This window comes from Podarcis gaigeae (genome assembly GCF_964106915.1).
Source record: "Podarcis gaigeae genome assembly, chromosome: 3".
Lineage (NCBI taxonomy): Eukaryota > Metazoa > Chordata > Lepidosauria > Squamata > Lacertidae > Podarcis > Podarcis gaigeae.
The window spans coordinates 37397721-37420657 of NC_139680.1; the positions used below are offsets into that span (position 1 = coordinate 37397721).

A 22937-nucleotide genomic window follows, 5' to 3' on the forward strand; every position below is an offset into this window, starting at 1 on the left:
AGAGACAGCAATCTCTCCCATGTGACAGCTTCAGAGAAGTGATACTTGAAAGTTAAGTGAGCCATACCAAGAAAAGCAACCATGCCATGCAAATCAAGGTATTTTGAATGCTATGTAATCAAGCACTTTATCAATTTATTCAGTGCACGCACACAAAGATCTCTTTTATGCAGTGTTAGAAAAAAGGCAACGCCCCTTTTAGAGGAAAGCTGTTAAAAAATTAATTTTCGCTCCTCATGCATGGGAGGAACTACGCACCTTTGCATTACTGAGCAAGGAAGCCTGTTTCACATTTATGGAGCTTCCAAACAGTTACTAGCATGAGCATTTCACAAGGTTACTAACAGAGTATTTTACAAGGAATTGTTCAGATGAGTTTTTATTCAAGTGGTCTTTCTTTTTACTACTGCTGTTAACGATACAGTGGTACCTCAGGTTAAGTACTTAATTCGTTCTGGAGGTCCGTACTTAATCTGAAACTGTACTTAACCCAAGGTACCATTTTAGCTAATGGGGCCTCCTGTTGCTGCTGCGCCGCCGGAGCATGATTTCTGTTCTCATCCTGAAGCAAAGTTCTTAACCTGAAGCACTACTTCTGGGTTAGCGGAGTCCGTAACCTGAAGCGTATGTAACCTGAGGTACCACTGTATTGTGTACAGTCTATGGTACAGGAGATACAAACTGTATATTACAACATTGCCTAAGTCTGGGGGTTGGGGGAGAGAAGAAATTTGCACTGTTTCAAAAGTCAATCAATCAATCAATCAATCAATCAATCACTAAAGGGTGGAATGGGATAAGATATCAGAAAATAAGGTTTATACCACAGGAGTAGAACAACTATATGACAACAAGAAGAGTGAAACTAGTTTCTGGGCAAACTGGTTCCAGTGAGTCAAGAGCTGTTCCTCTGTTTGAGAGCGACTCTGAAAATAGTTTCCCTTTACTCCTTGCACATCTCAGCCTGCTGAATTGATTAATCCAAGTAAAAGCATCCCAGATCAAGACAAGTCTATCAAGTTGTTTGTAAAGTTTGTAGGCATTTTAATTCGTTTTAGCCTTATTTTACCGTGTATGTTTTAAATATAGGTTGTTGTTGTTGTTATTGTTATAGATAATCTTATTGTGTATCTTTTTGTAAACGACTTTGAGGTTTTCCTACAATCAAGCACCATATATATATATATATATATATATATATATATATATAATGAAATGAACAAGTAAATAATAAAAGACCAGGCTCTCCCAAATGGCAGGCCAACAGGCCACAGAAACCTTCTGAGCCATGCCAAGCCCATGATTATAATCAGAAATCCAGGATTTATTATATTTATTCATAAATCCCTTACCTGCATTTCACCTTAAAGTCACAGGGCAAGTTACAATAGCAAGCACAACACAGTTTAAAACAAGATAAAACCAAGAATCCATGATTTTTCAGGTAGGACACAAACATATGGTTACTGGCCACCACAATCTCTGCTGAGCATTGCAAGATTCCAGGGCCCTGCATTTAACCAGGGTTTGTGTTTCCTTGGGGGCGGGGGGGGGGGATGAGGTTCAGAGGAGACTGTAGTGTCTTTATGAAATATGGTTTACCTACACATATTTACACCTGAGTCTGGATGGAGGATGGAGAGTTCTGAGCATCAAGAGGGGCCTGCTCCCCACAGTAGCACAGCACAGGATTCAAAAGCAGCCAAAAAAACATTTCTGTGTCTCCTCCACACAGCTTGTCCATCCCTCAGACCAAATGGCATCTCCGCCCCCCCCCCCTTCCTCAAATCCCTGGCTAAAATGCAACCCAAACCTCATGCAAAAGGAAACTTTTTCCCCTGTGGTGACATCAGGCCCCCACCATAACCCTGGCAACCTCCCCCCTCCCAGCTCTGCTATTTCCTTTTGCTAACTAACACACAGCTGGGGGAGGGACTCCATCCCGCTTCCTGTCTGACACTGAATGTCCCAATGCTTCACCTTTTGTCAGGTAATGACCCCACCCCCGTTTTCTTCTATGATGGCATCTCTCTCAGCCAATCTCCTGAGGACTTACTTATCTTTTAGGCCTTGCTAAATCCACTGATCAAACCCCACATTTATTGATTTCAGGAATTATGGGGGCACCCAGGAATTTTAGGGGATCCTTGCCCCTGCAAACCCCTAGTAATATTATACTACTGTCAAAGGCCAAAGTAAAGATACGTCAAAAGCTGGTGCTAGATCAAGTGACGCTGGAAACGAACTCCACAATTTGGGGGCCACCACAAAGAAAGCCATCTTTCATGCAGTCCTCCATATTATAACCCTAAATATTTAGGGCCAGGTTAAAGTAATCATCAGACTCTGAATTTGGCTCAGTAATACACTGGTAACCAGTGCAATTGGTAAACTATGTGTTTTACAAGTTCAGACCACCTGATCCCCACCAACATTATTTGGGCAGCAGCTATATTTTGCCCCAGTGAAAATTACTGAATTGTCTTCAAAATGCAGCCCCACATAGACACTGCTATGCTATGACACTGGTCTATTCTGGATGTTACCAGTTCATTAGTAACAGAGGCTAGACCAGACTGGTCTACATAAGCTGGAGTGACAGCTATAGCCGTAAGTTGGTAAAAGACACTCCTTGCCACTTCTGCCAAGAATTTTTCTGACAAAGAACACACACACACCTCCAGCATTGGAAATCAAGTCTATCATTTATGGTAGATCTGGTGACTGAATGGAGGAAAGGCCTGGATAGACTCAGCCCCTGAGAAACCTGTACTCCAGATCCTTGCCACTCTGGGGTTTTGTTTCGTTTTTTTTTGTTTTGTTTTGTTTTTTTTTTTTGCAATGGATGGGTCTGACATCCAGGCAGTACTTTTGTGCCAACTGCTGAAAGCCCCCCATTCTTGCCCTGGCTTCTCATTTCACTCTTTCTAGGGCTTAATTAACTGCACTGCTATTAAAATTTCACAGCCCACCCCCCAACACAAACCCAGCACACCGGGAGACCAATGCCAGACATCAATATTGTCACGCACTAACAACCTGCTCACCCCAGCAAAATTGATATAAGAACACTGGGTGACTTTGCGACTCTGGCATGACCCATACTCTCTCAATCACAGCCTTGACCTCTGTAATGTAGGCATAATAATGGCCCATAACTTTATCAGCACTGGCATTAGACAATTTTTAAAAACTTTTTATGAATTCAGGGGGTGGAATCAATGAAATTAGAAAGTTCATGACATCTTATCTTCGCTGCTACCTTTTTTCCAATTAACACACTCCAAACAGGTGCACTAAAATTCTGGGTACCTAAATTGCTGGCCAAAAATCACTTGTCCAATAGGGAAGACCAGCAGCAAAGGCGTAAAAAGAAACCAAAAGGTATTTCACTGTTGTCTTCTTTGCCCAATGAGCTTGGTCTGCTTTCTTAAATGTCAATAATTACTATGACTTCATTAATCAGCCAAAAAATTACACTGAAAGGCATTTCTCACAAGGCTAGTTACTTATCAAACAAATGAGGAGAACAGTGCCTGCACATCTTGGGGTCTACAAATGCTACAAATGCTAGAAACTCACTTGAGGAAGGGTCTGCCCCCCTTGCCCCTCTACAGGGTCCCCTGCCCCAATCTGTGAACTTGGTCCTTCACAGGAGTCCACCTCCATTCCATCACATATACATAGGAATCATCTTTGTCAAGAAGTAGGTATGAAGAATGTAATGCCCACCACTATATAGAGTGATCTTTTCCAGAGCTAACAAGAAAATAAAAGTCAAGTTCATACTGCGCATAAATAACATGTATTGCTTTATTAAAAAAAACCAGGTGCTTTTTGGAAGGATGGATATGTCAGTTCTATACCTAAGCCAGTAGCATGGTTTATTCTGCAGAAATAGAGAGACTGAAGCTCAACAGTGGCTAAGTTGTGTTAGCATAAGTTGTATAAAGAAACTTTTTTGGGGAGGACTCCTACTGATGGGAACAACTGAGGTTTTGCATACTTCTGTGGAAACTGCACATTTGGGCATGGCTGGAGGATGTGAAATTGCTTCTTATCAGTGACAGAGAAAGAGGGTTGGATCCACAAAAATGCAGTTCCTAAGACTCCCATGCTGTTTAGCTACATAATACCAAATACGAACTACCACCTTTAAACAGCATTTTTGGTAAATTACTGCAATCTGAAATGGGTGGGGAGCATTTTCCAGGATATGATGCATATCATAACTTTTGATATTGGCTCATGTTGCACAACCACTCACACAGGACAGGCAATTTCTACAGGCATGCACTGCAGTGCTGACACACCTTGCAAGTAATTGGAAACTGTTAAGTGCAGCAGTTTCAAAGAAGAGGTACGGTAATTCTGCCTATCTCTCAGAGGAAAATAGTGACCCTGCTCATTTAAGAACTATTATCGTGTTAGACACCAAACTATATAATCCCATTAACAGCTGCTGAGTCTTAAGGGCAGTAGAAGTAAAGATACTTTACAAAGAGACAGGACAACAATCTATTTATGGATTCAAACTAGAACGTTTGCCTGTTTTATAGCTTTTGGTTTCGGTCAGGGCCATAGTTAGGGCGTGGCAAAGTGGGCCCTCGCCAGGGGTGGGCACAAAATTGGTTAAAAATATGTACATAAATATGTCTATAAATAAAAATATTGATTATTGCCTCATAAGAAAAGGTTTTAATTAGAGGGTGAACTGAATGGGTGGAGGGGGGTTGGAGGAGAGGCGGAAAGAAGAGCTAATTTGTCCATGGCTAGGGGGTGCAGTCTGGACAGTTCTGCCAGGGGTGCAAAATCACCTAGTTCTGGTTGGGCTGGTGATGGGGAAGATCACAGCTACGTCTAATACCTGTACCCTTGATTCAACGTATCGAACAAACAATCTACTTTAGAAAAAACAAACCATCCTTGCCTTTCTTTAAGTGTAGAATTTAGTGCAAAAAGACTAAAGTGTCCATAAGTGTGGTAAAGAGGAATTTAGTCTTGCAAGTTTCTAAAAACTTCCAGTGTGTGTGTGTGTGTGTGTGTGTGTGTATATATATATATATATATAAGCTTCATCACTTAGTAAACTGTACAGGAATTCAATTGAAGTCACAGATGCTTGGCACTTCAGAGCCTTGCTGCTTGCAGTTCGAAATGGATTCTTTGAAAGATATTGTTAAAAATAGCTGCCTCCAAATTGCTTGCATTCAAACAGACCAAATAGAACCCTAAAGGAATTTAGCAGGCAAATCACAGAATTGATAGGGATTCATGGAGCACCAACGTGGCCCGTGATTACCAAGGAACAGATATAGTACCTCCCCTGTAAAATGAGACGAGGAATATGGATGGAGCTTGCGTCAGAACAACCACCTTTATTATTATTTTTCATTACGTGGCACATAATTTCTTTTTTAATAAATAAAAGGTTGTAGTGTTTAGTTCTTGTATTCTCTGCCCACCCCATCCTTTAAAAGTCACTCGGAGTTCTGTAGCTACTGAGCTACCTCACTAGGCTTTTTCCTCCTTTGATATATATATATATATTATTATTTTCCCCATTTCTGCAAACTTCAGAGTTCTCCCAAGCCTGCTGGTCCCTGTCTCTTCTGCATAGCTAGCACTGTATAAAGCGAATGATTTCCACCCCAATGTAAGTGTTGCTGACCTGTAAGGAAGGATCATATGTGGTAGAATAACTGCTTTAGTAGGCATCCTATTAGTATAACTTAAAAGGTTACAATGAACAACAAAGCAAAAAGCCTCGAGGGACCAAAACATGCTTATCTTCTAAGCCAGAAGGGGCAGAGAGGTGAAGACATTCCACAAATATTTAAACAACAAAAGGAAGAAGGATCACAACTGTTCGTTATGGCTACGGAGTCCGTCATGATGAACTCCTGCATTAGAAAATTTAATACTACACTGCTGGTCAGGGATTATAGGAGCTGTAGTTGAGCAGTATCTGAGGTTCCCCACATGTTCTATAAGCGATGCCTTGTGCACGGAATACCTTGTTTTAACATCAGTTGAGATGTTGGAGCAGATCAAGGTTCTTTTACTCCCATGGTCTGTTTCCCCAGCAATATCTAGACAGAGGAGCTTGGCGTTCACAACCAGAGACTTTCTCAGCCTTTCTTCATTGATAAGAGGAAGTACTCCAACATTGTCCTCATTTTAACTGATTCCTCCCCTGCCACTGTACCTCTTCCAGTTCTGCAGTACTGTATACTTTTTTTGAGATGGGCCAACCAGAACTGTCCTGGACAGTCTCTTTCAACTACAATTCTGTTGCTCAAACAGAGGCTAGAAAATATGTTATGTCAATGCATGCACAATGCTGGACAGGTAGCCTTATGAGAACTACAGATAAGTATTTGGTGACACTAGTTAGAATTAGCTTATTGTAGGACTAGATAAACTGGTCTAGGTAGGACAGCAATGGTTAAACTAGTCGCAGATGCCTAAAATGGATTTAAAACTTCTGGTTTCTGAACAGCAGTTCCCCCCAGCCACACTGCAAACTGCCCTGGAAACAGAAGTGTTTCTAAAGCAAAACATAGGACATAGCATTCTAACTGTTTCTCCGTTTTAATTAATTTTCGCCATAGAAAAACAGTGTCCAAAACTCAAGATCGCAAGAAGCACTGTCAATTGTCAGACTAAATGAACTCTTTTCAGACATCAGGAGTAAACACAGAAAACAGTAAAAATAGATGCCTGTCCTGCCAGAAATTACATCATGCTTTTCCTTCTAGGAATTTACATACAAAACACAATAGCCTCTTTTCACTACGGTTCCCATGTCATATAGCGGGAATAATTTTGTTGTTTTTTTAAAAAAAATATGGAAAAAACACACACGCTTTAGCTTTTCAGGATGACAAAGGAACTGATGACATGACAAGACTTTAGGGTGCACAGAGCACTTTACAATGTTAATAATTTATTAACGTGGAACGCATGTCTTGCAGAGCAATCTAAGTCAAGATCCAGGATGAAAAGGGCAAGGCCGAACTACATGGCGGCTGTAGAAAGAATGCAGGTCTCTCAGACGGGTTTTAACTATGGTACTCACTCACTTTGCTGGACATTTTGTAAAAACTGTGATTCAACAAACACACACACACACACACACACACACACACACACACACGCAAGGGCCTTCTTTCTTCTAACCGTTTTAAGACAACCAAGGAACTAGGTAGCAGTGCAGATAGCAGCACACAGGATTCATTTTAGGTTTAACAAGCATGGGCTAAACAAAATGTCACGATGTGTCCTCACCACTCATAGCAGGGTTGCTTCCGTTCAGATTTCTAGCTAGGCAACAATGACCTCCTTCAGGATACTGCAAGCTGTAAAGCGCTCAAGTGAGGCATTCTACACTGGTTCCCCCCCCCCAACCCCTCCATCTTTTATTTCCCTACTGACACACACAATTTTGTGGCTACTAAGCACACTTAATCCCCATTAAGCTGTTTTTAGGGGTTCCTTTTTTAAAATTAAAAAATGGCAAAACCCTGGGATTCCCCACCGATTAAAATAACTTTGATTTCTCAGTGGCCCTGTTTTGATTCCATTTCCATCAGCACACACAACACGCAAGTTCTCTATTAGAGGAAGTGTTGACTTCCCAATAAAGAAATAAAACGCTGCATTACTTATTAAAGCCAATTGCACCAATTAAAGAGCATTTCCCCTATTAAATGTCACACTCATTTACACTGGTGCATTAGAGACCAGGTCATCACGTATCTGAAATTGTAAGACATCTTCAGCGCGATGACTACTTAATCAGATATCATTATTATGCAGATGTTTCTGCTACATTTGTAACTGTGGGGAGAGGAGAGGGAAACTTGCCTAGGCATCATAGACAGAGCAGCAAGGCAAGTTTGTCTACTGTATGTTTAATTTGTAAGCTAAGTGGAATTGAGGGAGGTGTATATATATATACTGCACTTTAAAAACAAACTAATAGGGCACACCTTGCAAGAACAGTGGTAGGAGATGGGATGTCTGAGGAATCTGATATTTGCAAATTCCTTTACAAACTGGCCTGATCAGCACTTCCTGGACTACAGCAAACGGTTGTGTTTATTCTTTTTAAATTCTTAACTGCCTTGGCAGAAAGGCAGCATATAAATGCAATTAACAAACAACATAGACCTCTCCAAATGTTTGAGTTTTGGCTCGAAAATGTATTAAAAACACAAGCATTTTAAAGAGAACACATATCTAGAAATAACATTTAAATACATGTGAATTTGTGGGAATATTTTTGTGCAAAAGAAGGCACATTTAATGCAAAAATGGGGTGGCATTGACTTATGAGTGACATGGTCTAGAAACAGAATGATCTAGACGTCCGTAGGCAGGCATGCCCCAGCTCAACGAAGTGAGCTGGTACTGCAGCACTGGCTACCCAAAAAAGGTGGCCACTGGCCATCATGCCCTTGTGATGACCTGTGAACTGTAGTTTGGTTGTCATGGCAGGTGGGATGCAGTTCCTGAATTGGGAAGACTATAGCCCCATCTTCAGTATTCCAAACAAAGCAGCTTTATGCTACTTTAAAAAGTCATGGCTTCCTCCAACGAATCCTGGGAACAGCTGCTTGTTAAGGATGTTGAGAGCTGTTAGGAGATACCCATAGCCTTCACATAGCTACAATTTTATTTATGATGTTGTTGTTTTGTACCCTACGCATCTGACTGGGTTGCCCCAGCCACTCTGGATAGCTTCCAACATATATAAAAACATAATAAAACATTAAACATGGGCTGCCTTCAGATGTCCTCTAAAGGTTATATAGTTACTTATCTCCTTGACATCTGATGGGAGGGTGTTCCACAGGGTGGGTGCCACTGCTGCAAAGGGAACTGTAACCTCACTTCTCTCAATGACGGAACAGCCAGAAGGCCCTTGGTGCTGGAGCACAGTGTCCGGGCTGAACCATGGGGGTGGAGACGCTCCTTTAAGTATATGGGGCCAAGGCAATTTAGGGCTTTAAAGGTCAGCACCAACACCTCGAATTGTGCTCGGAAACATACTGGAAGCCAGTATAGAGCCTTTAGGACCTGTGTTAGGTGGTCCCAACGGCTGCTCCCAGTCACTAGTCTAGCTGCCACATTCTGGATTAGTTCTGGTTTCCGAGACACCTTCAAAGGTAAGCCTATGTACAGCGCACTGCAGTAGTCCAAGCAGAATTCCCAGAGTTCCCTGGGAAGGATTGTCAATCCACTCTGAGAACTGTAGTTCTGTGAGAGGAAGAGGGGTCTCCCAAAAACACTCAGTACCCTTAAGGCACAGTTCCCCTAAAGATACAGTTCCCAGGATTCCTTGGGGGAAGCTATGACTGTTTAAAGTGATAAAGAATTGCTTTGAATACATAGTGCAGCTGGGGCCAGAAATGTCTTGTGAACAGCGAGGGAGGTGCCTTGATCCAAGGTCTTGCAAAGGATTTGAGGAAGATGCGCACACAATTATCAAGCGGTGTACGGGGGGGGGGGGGAGTTCCCATTTGGAAACTGCAGCACTAATATAAATCCAAATTAGTATCCATTCATTATGCCATACAAATAAAATCAGGCAGCTGTAATAAAACTGTTATGACCTTTACGTGACAAATTCTAGGAAGCATGCATATATAATAAATATAAAAGTACAGCTAAGATGAGTTTGTTGGCAATTCTCGGTCCTCTCATTGTCTCCCTTTAAATTTGAACAGTCTAAGAAAAGTGTGCATCATGAAGGTCTTATCAAGTCTTACAATATTTATAAGTATTCAAAAACAACAACAACATATTTTCAAAGATTTACTTAGAAATTATTCGGCTATAACATTTAAACCACACGGTTGCTTTTATAAATTTTCCTCTATTTAAATATTTCAAAATTTGGTGAAGCAGAATCAATAAAGCACACTTTGTGGTTTGAAATGAGGCAGTAGTCAGGCGTTCCACTGTGTGATAGGGGTCAACAAAAAGGAGGGGGAGGTTAAAAGCCCTCTTTAGCAAACCCCCCCCCCCATGGTAAAACTGTTTCAGAAAAAACTACGGTCCCTAAAACAGCTGCTCCCTCTTTTTGCCACCTGCAAATGGGATGTTCATTTCAAACCACACCTATATTTAATGCAAAAAAATGCACAATTTTCAAAAAAAAAATTCCAATTCAAAAATTTCTGCAAAGCCCACATCACTGCCAGTCACTTACTTATACAGTGGTACCTCGGGTTAAGTACCTAATTCATTTCGGAGGTCCGTTCTTAACCTGAAACTGTTGTTAACCTGAAGCACCACTTTAGCTAATGGGGCTGGAGCACGATTTCTGTTCTCATCCTGAAGCAAAGTTCTTAATCTGAAGCACTATTTCTGGGTTAGCGGAGTCTGTAAGCTGAAGCGTATGTAACATGAAGCGTATTCCATTACCATGACAAGTTATTTACTCTACTCCCCACAATGCATTGTTCTTTGTCAAGTTGCTTTCTTAAGGTCTAGAACTTAAGGTAACCTAGAACTTTCTCTTTCTTTTTACAACACGTTATAAGATTTCTGAATGTTTGACGCCTGTGGCAGCTGGCAGCTGCAAACATCCGACTGAAAGCCCCATCTGCAGCTTCACAGCTTCCAGTCGAGGATGTTTACAGTCGCTCACTGTCAACAGCAATATACATTCCTTAGTTGTTTTGCTTTATCATTAACCTACAACTAGATCCAGGCAAGTTGACTAAGGTGACTGTTCCCAACTCTCCTCCTGGAGGAAGACTGCTGCAAGAGACTGCAAAGCTTTTCTTTTCTATTTTATGAAGATCTGGTAGTAATCAAAGGTTATGTAACAGGCAGGTGCACCCAAATACCTTAGGAGTTATAGATTTAGGGAAGAACTCAATGGCACGTTGAACAGCTTGCCAGGCAGAACAACTGTCCCTCTCCTCCCCCTGCGTCATTCCGTGGTTCTCCTGATCCCCCAAGCCTATTTTTTGGGAGGTGGGGGCACACAGAGGGAGGACGGAAACCCCATCAGGCAACTTCTTGCACACAGCTTCCATTAACAGGACTCATTTGGTAAACCCTGCCCTTAACGGTTACTACATGCAGGCAGTTTTCACATTTGTAACCAGCACAAAAGAAGAAGAAAGGCAGTATTTGAGCTAATACTGTTTATAGACTGTCCTCCAACCTGTAAATCTGTTCCTTCCAACAGAATTAAAAGTTGTAAGAAGAAAAACATTAACACTGGACAGAATGATTTTACAGTTACTACTGCATCACCTCCTGTGGTTTCTTAAGGACATCGATATGTTTCATTTTATATAATGCTAGTCCTGAATGTTCAATGTTCACTCATCAACTTTAGAAGAGGCCTGTGCTCTCTTCATATTACAGACCAAAAGTCAAAAAGTGATCTGTGTAAGGGTATGTAACAAGTTCCTAACTGAGGAGACATTTGAACTAGATTTCCCAGTTCACATTCTTAACCACCACATCAAGGCAGTCACTGCAATAGCACAAGGGGGCTGGTGACAGCTGTGGTCCAACAACATCTGGAGCTCAGCCATGTCGGTTACCCCTGCTTTAAAACCAAGTGAGTAAAGTCACATTACTCAAGATGACCTGTGTGCTTTTTATTCAACCCTGTTGTTTGCTTTGTCAGAGAAAAGGAAGTTTATAGCACGCTTCATGGAAAGACCTGACCACAAGTCACAGAGGGGAAATATTACAGGATTAAGTTTATCTTAATAAAACTAGTTTCTCAACTCACCTAATCTGCTTTGTTTGCAAAGAAGAAATGAAAACACAGGTGCTGCATGCTACCCGCTTCCAAGTCATGCGAATTCCAGAGTTAATGATGAAGGATTTACTTGTTTTTGCATGACAAAATAGTGGAGACTTATGCATTGTGTTTGGGTGCAATGCTCAGATATGGATTATGTGTATGTCAGATTATCTGCATGGATTATCTGAATGTCCACAGTCAACTAACTCTTCTTTTTTTCTGTAGCCAACAAAGCACAATCTGAAACCATGGTTTGTGGATCTCATCTTGCATTAACCATGGTTTCTTGTAACATCTGAACAAATTATCCTAGCTTGTTATAACCGTAAACTCTACTCAGCTGCCCACCTGGCTACAAGGACACAAGGCACGAACAGTTAGAAAACAAAACTACTCACACAGTGAAGTGATATTCACTGGTGTTTTTCCAGGCAATTATTGTAAATCAGTTGGTTAAAATGAAGACAGGTCAGTGACCCATACCTAAAATATTCCCAATGAGACTTAAAAGAAACCTGGCTTGTGAGAGCATTGTGGTTATTTGGAATGCAGGAACTTGTAGGATTATAACTGATAAATGTGAAGAACTCACACAAATCATTCTTTCAAAAGTACAAGGTTGGGTTATTCCACACAAAGGTTAAGAAAATTCATTTTTCAGACAGCAGGTGAAAACAAGCTAAGATCATATGGGAGTTGGTTCCTTTTATTCACTACTAAAGTTTAAGCTATTAAAACCTCCTAGGGAACCACATTTTCTCAATGGGTCAAGTCACTAAGGGAACAAAGCAAACTTTCAGTGCTGTGCATTCCAGGAATTCTTAGCAGTTGGCATCCCTATACCACTCCAGACAAGGATCAACTTTCCCTCACTCTATCTAGCTTAGAAAAGATTTCAAACATAGCTTTGAATTCATGCCGAAGTGCCCAGTTCAGTGCGTTACAAACAGAATGTTTGCGGGCCTACACACTGCAGACAGGTACAAACGTGGCATTCCTACATTAGGTAGTGCTCAAAGCGTAGAGGGGATCAGCTGCAAATACTGAAGTTTCACAAAGCACAAAGAGACAGTGAATATACAAACCACATGCTTTGACACTCTGCCCAGGTCAGTCATTGTAGAGGCAAGTTATTTTAGTTTAATTATGCTTTGTCACAAAGTAAAGATTAGCTTCTCATTCTGCAGGTATATTATCTCTCTAATTTGTTGAAAGAATACAAGTTCTTGGTTGTTTGAATTCATTAGATGAAGGACATTGTGTCAACAATACAGCATTTCACTTTCCATATGTATGGCCCCCTCTCAGACATCAAATAGATTATATCTGTATCAAAGTCAAAGCAAGGTCATATCTAAACTGCTTAGTTTTCACAGTATAATTAGGGGCCCCGTTAATGCAGGACAATGGTATTACAGTGTTCAGTATTCTCCTGCATTGCTGTGTGTGTCGAGTTCTGTTTGAATTTGCTAGCTACTAAAATATTTCCTGTTTAGAAAAGTTTTTAATGTTTGATGTTTTATCGCTTTATTATTATTATTATTATTATTATTATTATTATTATTCTGTTGGGAGCAACTCAGAGTGGCTGGGGAAACACTGCCTGATAGGCAGGGGTATAAATAATAATAATAATCACCCTAACCCACTCCCCAAATTAAGTTAATTTCACTATTCAACAGCACTCTTTAAGAGTAATTTTAGGAAATACTGAGTTCAAATATTAACTGATCGGCAGTGCAACCAAGCTACCAAGAATATGGCTGGGGCATCAGTGAATAGTACTGCCTTATCATGGTAACCCAAATGCTTGCAAACTTTGCTCCCGAGAAAGGTACACATGGATTACATTTATCAAAATCCATTCTTTATTATGTAAGCAAAAATAGTTAATCTATTTGAGAAATACTTGGATGCTAGAGGTATAAAAGCTTTACTTACCAGAACCCACGCTTTCCATTTGAATTGCTATCACATGACCACATATCTGTGGAATGCTGCACTTGCCCCTAGAAAGTAAGAAAAAGAACAGCAAAATTTTCATTACATATTCAACATTTAATTGAAGAAGATCCTGTGACTGGAAGATTTTTTTCCCCCCTATACCACTGTTGAATCGAGTTTAATAAATGGCAGGAAAGCTCACAAAACTCAGTTAAGCTCTGGTTAAGAAGAGTATTCTAAGCTTAAGATTATATTGCATGACCCACTTCCAATTCTGTCAAGCTGTCAGTCATCTAATATTCACTTCAGCTCACGGTGGCTAATGCATTCACTATCCAAGACTGCATGTTATATGCAATTATAGGTGATTCACACAAATTTACAGAAGTACCATTAACACCAAGAAGCAGAGTTAATGGATATTATGCACTTATTTTATGACACTTTATTTTGCAACTTTTATTATCAAATAATTAAGCCATAATCAGACCCCTGAGCATCTTGAAACAAGTCTTTACTGCATTTTAAAGCTGTTTAATTTGGATTAGTTTTTAAAATCATATTTCTCTGCATGAATCTTTGCAATTATAATGGTCTGCAACTATAATGTTCAGAATTCTGCACCCCTAACCCGGCTTTGGTCTTGCATTTCTTGAAGAGCGATCACCACCTCATACAGAAACTTGCTTTTGAAATTCCAGAGAGCCATAAAAGCAGTTTGTGAAATCATGTGCATGTCTGCTGCTCAAAGTAAAAAAAACCCAACCTTTATTATGTATATAGTGGTGTTCTATTACCGTGTGTGTGTGTGGACATATCAGCTGTAATCTGTCTTTGAATAAAATTAGTAAACCATGGTTAATATCACCAATGAAAGGAAAGGAAGAAAGACAAAAGAGGCTGGGTCCTTATTTGCAAACCATAGTTCACACAAAAAACTCGTATTTCATTTGTTCCTGACTTATTTACTGAAATGGGGACCAGAATGCTGCCTCTTTCTGCATAAAACACATTTCCTGAAATTACCAAAGAAACTCCAGAAAAGCGCCAATAAACGCCTGCATTAAATAGAACTCCCTTGCAATAAATGTGTTGCACCTGTTCAGCATCAATTCAAATCCTGCATTTAAGACTTTTATACCAAATTATCAACTGGGACATGTGTAGATTGCACTTCAGGTTTCTTTGGTGTTTAGCATTATAAAATAGGAGTTCTCTAACTAAGTATGGAAATACTTAATGAACCACAGTAGTTGCTAGTTTTCTTAAGAGTTTGATCCTGTTCACACTTTGTTGGGAGTAAACCCCACCAAACAGAATGGAACTTACTTCTGAGTAAACTTGAACAGATTTAGGATATTAAGTCCACTTGACAGTAATGAATGTTCTGGTCCTCAAGGTTCTTCAGAGTAGATTGCCAGTACAAAAAATGCAACAACTATATAATTTTGACAATATAATAAATCTTCACTGTGGATCACATAACATTTTGTCTGGCAGCAAATCATCAGCTCTTAACATACTGAGCCAACAACTAATTCCTTGGGGATAACTTACTTCAACTGAAGTCCCCAAAATTTAAGAGTTTATTTATTTATTGTACAATGCAATTTATGGCCCCACATGAGATGTAAGAAAGTTCTTCCCACTTAAAAGTATTATATTATAGGATTATTATTTTTGTTTTTAGAAAAGTCAATAAACTTAGGAGTGTTTCTCTTAACAGGTATAACTCAGTATATTACATGGGATAAGCTATGAAAGGAGCAGCAACCTATGGCCAACAAACCTGGACATTCTCATGGTTAATTAACCAAAAATGTGACCTACCAACTGGAACACTGACATTATTATATTCTCAAGGTCATGCACTTCAAGTTCTGTTAATATTATACCTTTTCCTAAGTGCAATTCAGAATTAACTCTTGCTTTATATTAGATGGGAAAGCATTTTAGCCATGCTTAAATATCGTAAAAATGGATTGTTAATTGGCGAGAATGTAAAGTTATATTATATTAAGATAAATTATTAAGATAAAAACAAAGATGGAAAGGATTTGCTGAAATAGTTAATTGAACTAGAATACAATAAAGGGAGGTGTGAGGAGGTCAAGGAAACAAGCAAATGAAAGATAAGTTATGGAAAGATTGATTTGTTTTTTAATTGTTTCTATTTTTCTGTGTTTTCTTTTTTCTTCTTTTTTACTTTTGTAATTTTTTGAAACTTTAATAAATATTATTTTAAATAAATAAATAAATAAATAAATAAATATCAACATGCAAAAAACCCCACAGATGGTCAGCCATAAACATAACTCTGTGTTAAAAAAAATGTGTTAGCTCTTGAAATGCATCTACTGCCCAGCAGGATGAATTCCAATATTCTTACACTGTGAAGGAGAAAAGGTTTATCTGCCAACTTTTTCTACAGAAGGTATATTAGGCTGCAATTTGATATACATTTACCGAGGAGCAAGTCCCCTTGAACTAAATAAGGCTTATTTCTTAATAGCTGTGTAGGACTGCAGTTTTGGAACACATCCATTGCCACCTCCAGAAACACAGGACAAGCAAAAGCAGATGGTTTGGTTTGCAATGTCCATTCCTCTATTATACTCCAAGGCAGCAATATAAAAGCTAAAGTAAGAAGATCAGGTGAACAGGAAGGAATGCTACAAAACCAATACTACCATCCAGGGTGTTTGTGTCTTTTTGGGGGGGTGCAAGTGTCCAAACATGAACACATCTGATGAAATGGGCTCTTGTCCATGATTGCTTATGGCATAATAAATTCATTAGTCACAAGCCTCTGTGCGTGTTGGAATTACTGGTCTAGAGCATCCCATCTACTACCGAACAGCTTCTAACAATGTACTCTTATCAATACACGCATGAGGTTCATGTACCTCTCCATAGAATTATCCATACCTCCTTAGGAGAGCCAGCCTCACAGCTCAATATTTGCTGATCTAGATGAACAGGGCTTTATAAAAATATTCTAGCAGGGACTGCAGGTATTACTACAACACAAACTTCCACAAGTTAATTACCCACCCACCCATCCATCCAGGCACAACAGACATTCCTTTGTAAGACATCAAAGCACAGAATGATGTGTTTTCACAGTACTCATGTCCATTTATTTGAATGGAACATGGGAAAATCTAAAGTGGCCACATATGATACATACCCAGGTCCAAAGAGAAATAACTGCTAGCTTAGGGCAGATTAAAATTTCAAAATATTTAGTTAAGTAAGCTCTATGTCTCCAGAACTTTACTTGGGCTGAAGAACCTTGTTTGGTCTGTGGGCCAGTAGTCTACATGCCACGTTTGACAGCTGGGAGGGACAACCTACCAAGTCAACCACCCAACATCCTATGACATGAGATGGCTCCAGCCAAAGCAACGCAGCCTGCATTCGGGACCAAATGTAAACAGCACCAACTGAAAGCCATGCTAGCAAAATGACAGGACTCCTAATTCTTCCCTTGCAAGCATGGCTTGCATTCAGAGTCATTTGTAATTTGGTGCCATATGCAAGCTGTGCTGTAAGACTGGATCCTTTAGGGAGCTCCCATGTGTGACCACTCCAGGCCAAACATCTTGCATTCAGCATCAATTTCAACTTTAAAGGTAAAGGTAAAGGGACACAGATGACTCTGGCGTTGTGGCGCTTATCTCGCTTTATTGGCCGAGGGAGCTGGCGTACAGCTTCCAGGTCATGTGGCCAGCATGACTAAGACGCTTCTGGCGAACCAGAGCAGCACATGGAAACGCCATTTACCTTCCCACCAGAGCGGTACCTATTTATCTACTTGCGCTCTGGCGTGCTTTCGAACTGCTAGGTTGGCAGGAGCAAGGACTGAGCAACTGGAGCTCACCCCGTCGCGGGGATTCGAACCGCCGACCTTCTGATCGGCAAGCTCTAGGCTCTGTGGTTTAACCCACAGTGCCACCCGCGTCCCTAATTACTTCAAGTTTAAGTGGCACCAAATTTAAAGTGTGCCAAATTCAAGCCACATTTGAAAAGAAGCAATAGGGAGAGTATTCTCAAGGCTCCCAACTGTTCCTTAGCACCTGCAGCTTTACCTATGTCATACCTAATGTCAGATGAGTATACATGACTTGAAAAAATTGGTTTCATAGGCCATATTAGGAATCCTGGGGTGCCAAATGTGGTCCACACCATATACAATATAACAAATGAACAGATATTTCAAATATATAAAACTCTTGAAAGCTTATTTTTATAGACTTTGAATAATCCAACAGATTTCTTTTCCTGTATTAATGGTAAACCTGCTCCTCAAGTTACAGACAGGAGAAAGCAAGTTTTAATGAAAAAAAGGACTGTGCAAGTTCCCCTAGTTAATTATGCATGCTGTACACTATCATCCTGTTCAGCTTACTATTACTCTAACCAGGGAGCCTATGACCAATTTTATATTACACCTCAAATCTGGTATTATCTAGCACCCCTAATGCTCAAAACCTCATTGCAGCAATAGCTCCACATCAATGCTGAAGTGGCTGTCAATTGGCATAAGCCCATCCTCACGGATGCAACAATAACTAAACATGGCCGAAACACAATGGCCTTGAAGGAGACAGAATACAAGTATCTGAACAAAAATCCAGGCAAGTACTATTAAAGAATGAGAAGCTGGCCAAGTGGGGGAACTCAATCTCCATTGCAGTGGTAGAATCTACACTTCTAACTGCTGGCGCTGCATGGCTCAGTCAGAGATTGTACCTCAAACAGGATGTGGAAATCCCTATTTTATGGCTTAAAGTTAGCAGCACTGCCTTTGAAGCACTGTATAAAGTCTGAGGTCGTTATGCATACTTCACTTAAACTACTGATATGAGAGCAAGTTCCGTGCCAATATTAGCAGCCCAGTTAATACTGAAAGGTCCACAAATGCAGAGTTCCTAGACCCTTAACCTTCTTGATTACACTAATGACCATCCTATGCATTTATGTGTTGGTGCTTTAAGTTATATGATCAGACGGTAAAGGTATTTCAAAGACATCTATCACCTTGGTACCATAAGCCTGTAACTCTGTATGTACATGTTGACACTAAATTATTACCCTGGGGCCTGGGTAGAGTGCCAGCAACGCCAAACAAATCTACAGTTTGGGAACTGTCTCCAAGCTCGTCTCCACCCTCTATATTTGTGGGTTTGGTTTGTATGAGCAAAATTACGGAGAAATCCAACCTCTCCTTCCCTAAGGTGTCATTAATCTATTCATACAAAACCAGCCTCTTCTGTTTTCAGCTGCACTGGCAAATTAACAAGGAATCATATCTACAAGCGTTATGTCACTTAATAAACCAGCCTAGTGGCTAGTGTATTTTTTTTTAAGATTCCAGTAAATAAAAAGCACACAAAACAGACACATACAGAAAACAAGCTCCATTCTCAAATGAGAAACACACAAACTCCAATACGTTCAAACACAAAGCAAAGGCTGGCACTTCAGACAAAGGTTCTGCCTCTGTAATATAACTAATGCCAAGTTAACTGCTCAGTAACTGCCCTGCACACAAAAATGATCTATGAATATTAATATGGTTTTTGGCAAGTCTTGAGGAAAAAGTTGAAGATGCATGTGCTCGGTATGTAAATATATTTTTGAAGATGCATGTGCTCGGTATGTAAATATATATTTTGAAGTTGAAGATGCATGTGCTCGGTATGTAAATATATATTTAAATATATTTATTGTTTGAATGTTTAACACAAACATTCCCCCCCCCCACCACATTGTTTTTACTTAGGATGTTAACCTGCTTCAAAAATGTAATACTAAGTGTCCCAGGAAAATAAAATCTGAGATTACAGATCATGGGTCATTTTTAGAACACATGCTTCAATTTATGCAAGGCAGAGGACATTCAAGTTTTCAAGGTTATCCATCTACCCATTTGCAAACTGCTTCAGGAAGCATAAAAAAGCAGTTTAAGCAGGCAAGAATTTCCATTGCTTTCCTAACTAGAAGCCACACCCTCCAACTAATGACAGGAAAGCAGTTTGGAATCAGAACTCTACAAGTGCCCTGCCTGAGGCAAAGCAAGCCTCTCTCATTTTCAGAAAAGAAAAGAAACTCTTGCTCAATAAGTAGCAATTATGCTGCAGAATTTATATGCTGAACACGGCTAAATGGAAGAACACCAGATCAGTGGACCATAGCTTTAGTGCTTTGAGTATGATTAACAGAATGAGCCTTCAAAGGTCAATTAAATGTCAACACTTCTGAGGGGGAGAGAAAGTCTTCTGAAGTTTGGTCAGTATGTAATGGCATCCTCAAACTCTATAATGGTCGTATTACATTAAAGTTCTATGAGCACCAAGTTTGTGTATGCACATGCAGAATAGATAACCACTGTTTTCTGCAAAAGAGTAATTAGTATTTATACGAATGGCTAGAATGCTGCTAAGCTGTCTTATTAACTGTGCTTAATCAAGTAGACCAAGGCACCCCTTTCTGCTTTGCACCAAGATCACTGGGCATTTGGGGAAACAGTATGTTGATGTGAAGAGGTTTGGACTGCGCAACTTCTGAAGTGTGCCCAACTACATTATCATGTAAAACAATACAACTTATCAGTACTTAAAAACAAACAAACCCTGACGCCATAAACATATTTTGGGCTCAGTCAAACTTCTCAGGAAGCACTCAACTTACTGCACACTTTTCTAGGAAAAGCCATGCATTTCACTGTCCAAAAGTGAAGCACCTTGTTAGTGCAGTAACCAATGTAGCGTGCTCCCCAAATACAAACAATATCTTCATGCTGCTGAATCAAGCAGTGGGTGACAGAGTTGTATCTGTATACTGCAAAAGCCTTCATTAAATAATCTTTAACATAGATGGACTGGAAAAAAGAATTGAGAGTACATTATTTGCTAGAAGATTGTTCTTAGTATGTCCCCCTTTAATGTAGTTTGTGGGCGGGGTGAGCTGTTCTACCATGTCAAGATGGGCAAATGGTTCAAAAGCATATTTCTATGCTTTCCCAAGGGCAGACTGTAAACGCTCTATGTGAATAATGAATTTGAGTGGCCTCTGAGGGCTGAAAACCCATTAGAACTGGCTTCCAAGGTCAACAATGACATGAAGTGGTATTAAAGTTCTCCTTAACGCTAAGAGGGTGTTTTTTTTAAAAAAAGAAAAAGATTCGCCTTGATCTCTGAGGGACTGGGGAGCACAAAACAGCTTAAGCTGCATTTTGAACTTCAGAAACATTTACTCCTCTTTACAAGCATAACACAGACCCTACACCAAACAACCGCAGCTGTGCAATTAAAGTCAAAGGTAACGCTAGAGAGATTTTCCACACACTTCAGCCAACAAGATGGCTTCTTTTTAAAACCCTAAAATACAGAATTGCTTGCTTACATACAAAAGAGGCATTTCATATGCACTTGTAGCAGCCCTGTCAGCTCCTCTTGCTGCACATAAGCCCACCTGCTGCATTAGCAAACAATCTCTGCTAAGAAAAAACTACTGACTTCCCATCACAAGAGTTCAGAAGTTAGTCTCAAATTCTCCGTGCACTTATTTTGGAGTAAACTCTATAGCTAATTCAGTGGGGCATCCCAGTACTGTAAACACATAGGATTGGGCCATAAGCAACTACCAAGCACAGCTGGTTAACCTGATTCCGCACCTATGGACCCCTCTCAAAAAAAGAAAGGTAGCAGTTCGCTCCTTTTCCCTCTATACCTGTCGCTGCACCTGCACAGCTCACTCCCCTTATGCCACCACTTCCAGAACTTGTAAGTAAGAGCCTGCCATTTCCACCGCTGTAACAACAACAAAACAAACTTAAGGTTAGTCATTTCGAGCCTTGCCGCTTGATCTACTACAGTATTCAGGAAGGGGACATGATGTGTTTCATCCCTTTGCCAATACCTCTCCCTGTTTGCGATCCACAGTTGCTATTTGGGTCCTAAGTTAAGAGCAGTCAGAGAGAAGGGAGGCAAAGCGATGATGTTTCCTCTTCTCTCCAGATCAACCAGAAGTTACAGTTTTCGAAAGAGGAGAGCACCCGAGCTCCGTCTCCCGCCACCCCTCGCAGCCACACAAGCCCCCGGGAAATCTTGTCCCTCACAAAAATGCAGCTCGGGAACGTTGCTCCTTCGCCTTCTGCTCGAAGCAAGGCGCGCGCTATTCGCCACCCGCGAGCAAGGAAAAAGGCGACCTTCCCCTATTTTTCCAGCCCCTACGGCTTGCAACGCCACGCAGCGAAGCAACAGAAGTCAGGCGACCGGCCGCTTTCCTCCAAAAGCATCTTCCCGGACGGCACAGAGAGGCCTCCCTCGAGGGGAGAAAGGCGGCAGCGGCGGCGGCAGCGGCAGCCTCCCTTCCACCTGCGGCGTAGTTCTTCGCGCTCAACCCCGCTGGTCCCGGCGGGGTAGAAGAGGCGGGGCAGCCCGACGCCGCCACCCGCTCCGCCCCGCGCTTCTCTGCCCGACTTTAGGCTCCCGAAGCTCCGGCAGAGTCCCCTTGGCGTGCCAGGTCCACTCCGCCCGCTCGCCCCACAGCGCTCTTCTTCCCCCACAGCCAGCAGGAGGAGGACGGCTGCAACAAGCCTCTCTTCTCCACAAGGGACGGATCCTGGCGCGCTCCCTCCCACTCTTACTTGCAGTTGTTGTACTTAAGGGGAGATGAAACAAATCGCGCAACTTGAGCGCCAAACGCGTCACGTGTAGCCCCCTCCTCCTCCCGAAACTGCCACAAACAAAACTCGCCCCTGCTCGCTTTTCCTCATCCGGGAGCCCCGCCGGCTTGCCACGGTCCTCCCCTCCGACTGTCCTTCCCTTCTTCTTCTCCCCCCCCCCCCGCCGCCCGCCTGCTTCCCAAGGGGCGGGAATAAACTCGGTTCCCGTCACCTCAGACTCCACCTCTTCTTCGCTTTGCTTGTAATGCCTCGCCATGTTCTTTGTTTCTCTTGCTTCAACTACAGGAGCCCCTCCACCTCCCCTTGACAGCTGCAAACTCCCTCAGTTTCAGCCGCGAATCCCCTTCAGAAGGAGCCCTGCGTAGCAATGCAAGGAAAATGCGGCGCGCTCTCTCCAAACACCCGCGCCCTCCCGGGTGTGCACAGAACCGCCTTCACGCAGGCACAGTGCGTCTGTGTGCGCGCGCGCCCTGTTAAAAGTCAATCCCAATCCATACATATACATACCCATATGTA

The 22937-nt window shown here is 41.2% G+C and overlaps 1 long non-coding RNA gene across 6 annotated transcripts in view; it reads right to left on the minus strand.

The window, feature by feature from the left end:
* The window catches only part of LOC310840678, a 58237-nt gene extending 35300 nt beyond the window's left edge, over positions 1–22937 (minus strand). The window contains exons 1-3 of one of the 6 annotated variants that reach the window (XR_014561986.1): positions 22633–22937; positions 21464–21543; positions 13724–13791 (exon numbers count right to left, since the gene is read on the minus strand). This is a non-coding gene — a long non-coding RNA (uncharacterized lncRNA). Of the gene's footprint in view, positions 1–13723; positions 13792–21463; positions 22605–22632 lie in introns of those variants that run through there. The other 5 variants (XR_014561988.1, XR_014561985.1, XR_014561987.1 and 2 more) reach the window with 5 other exon arrangements.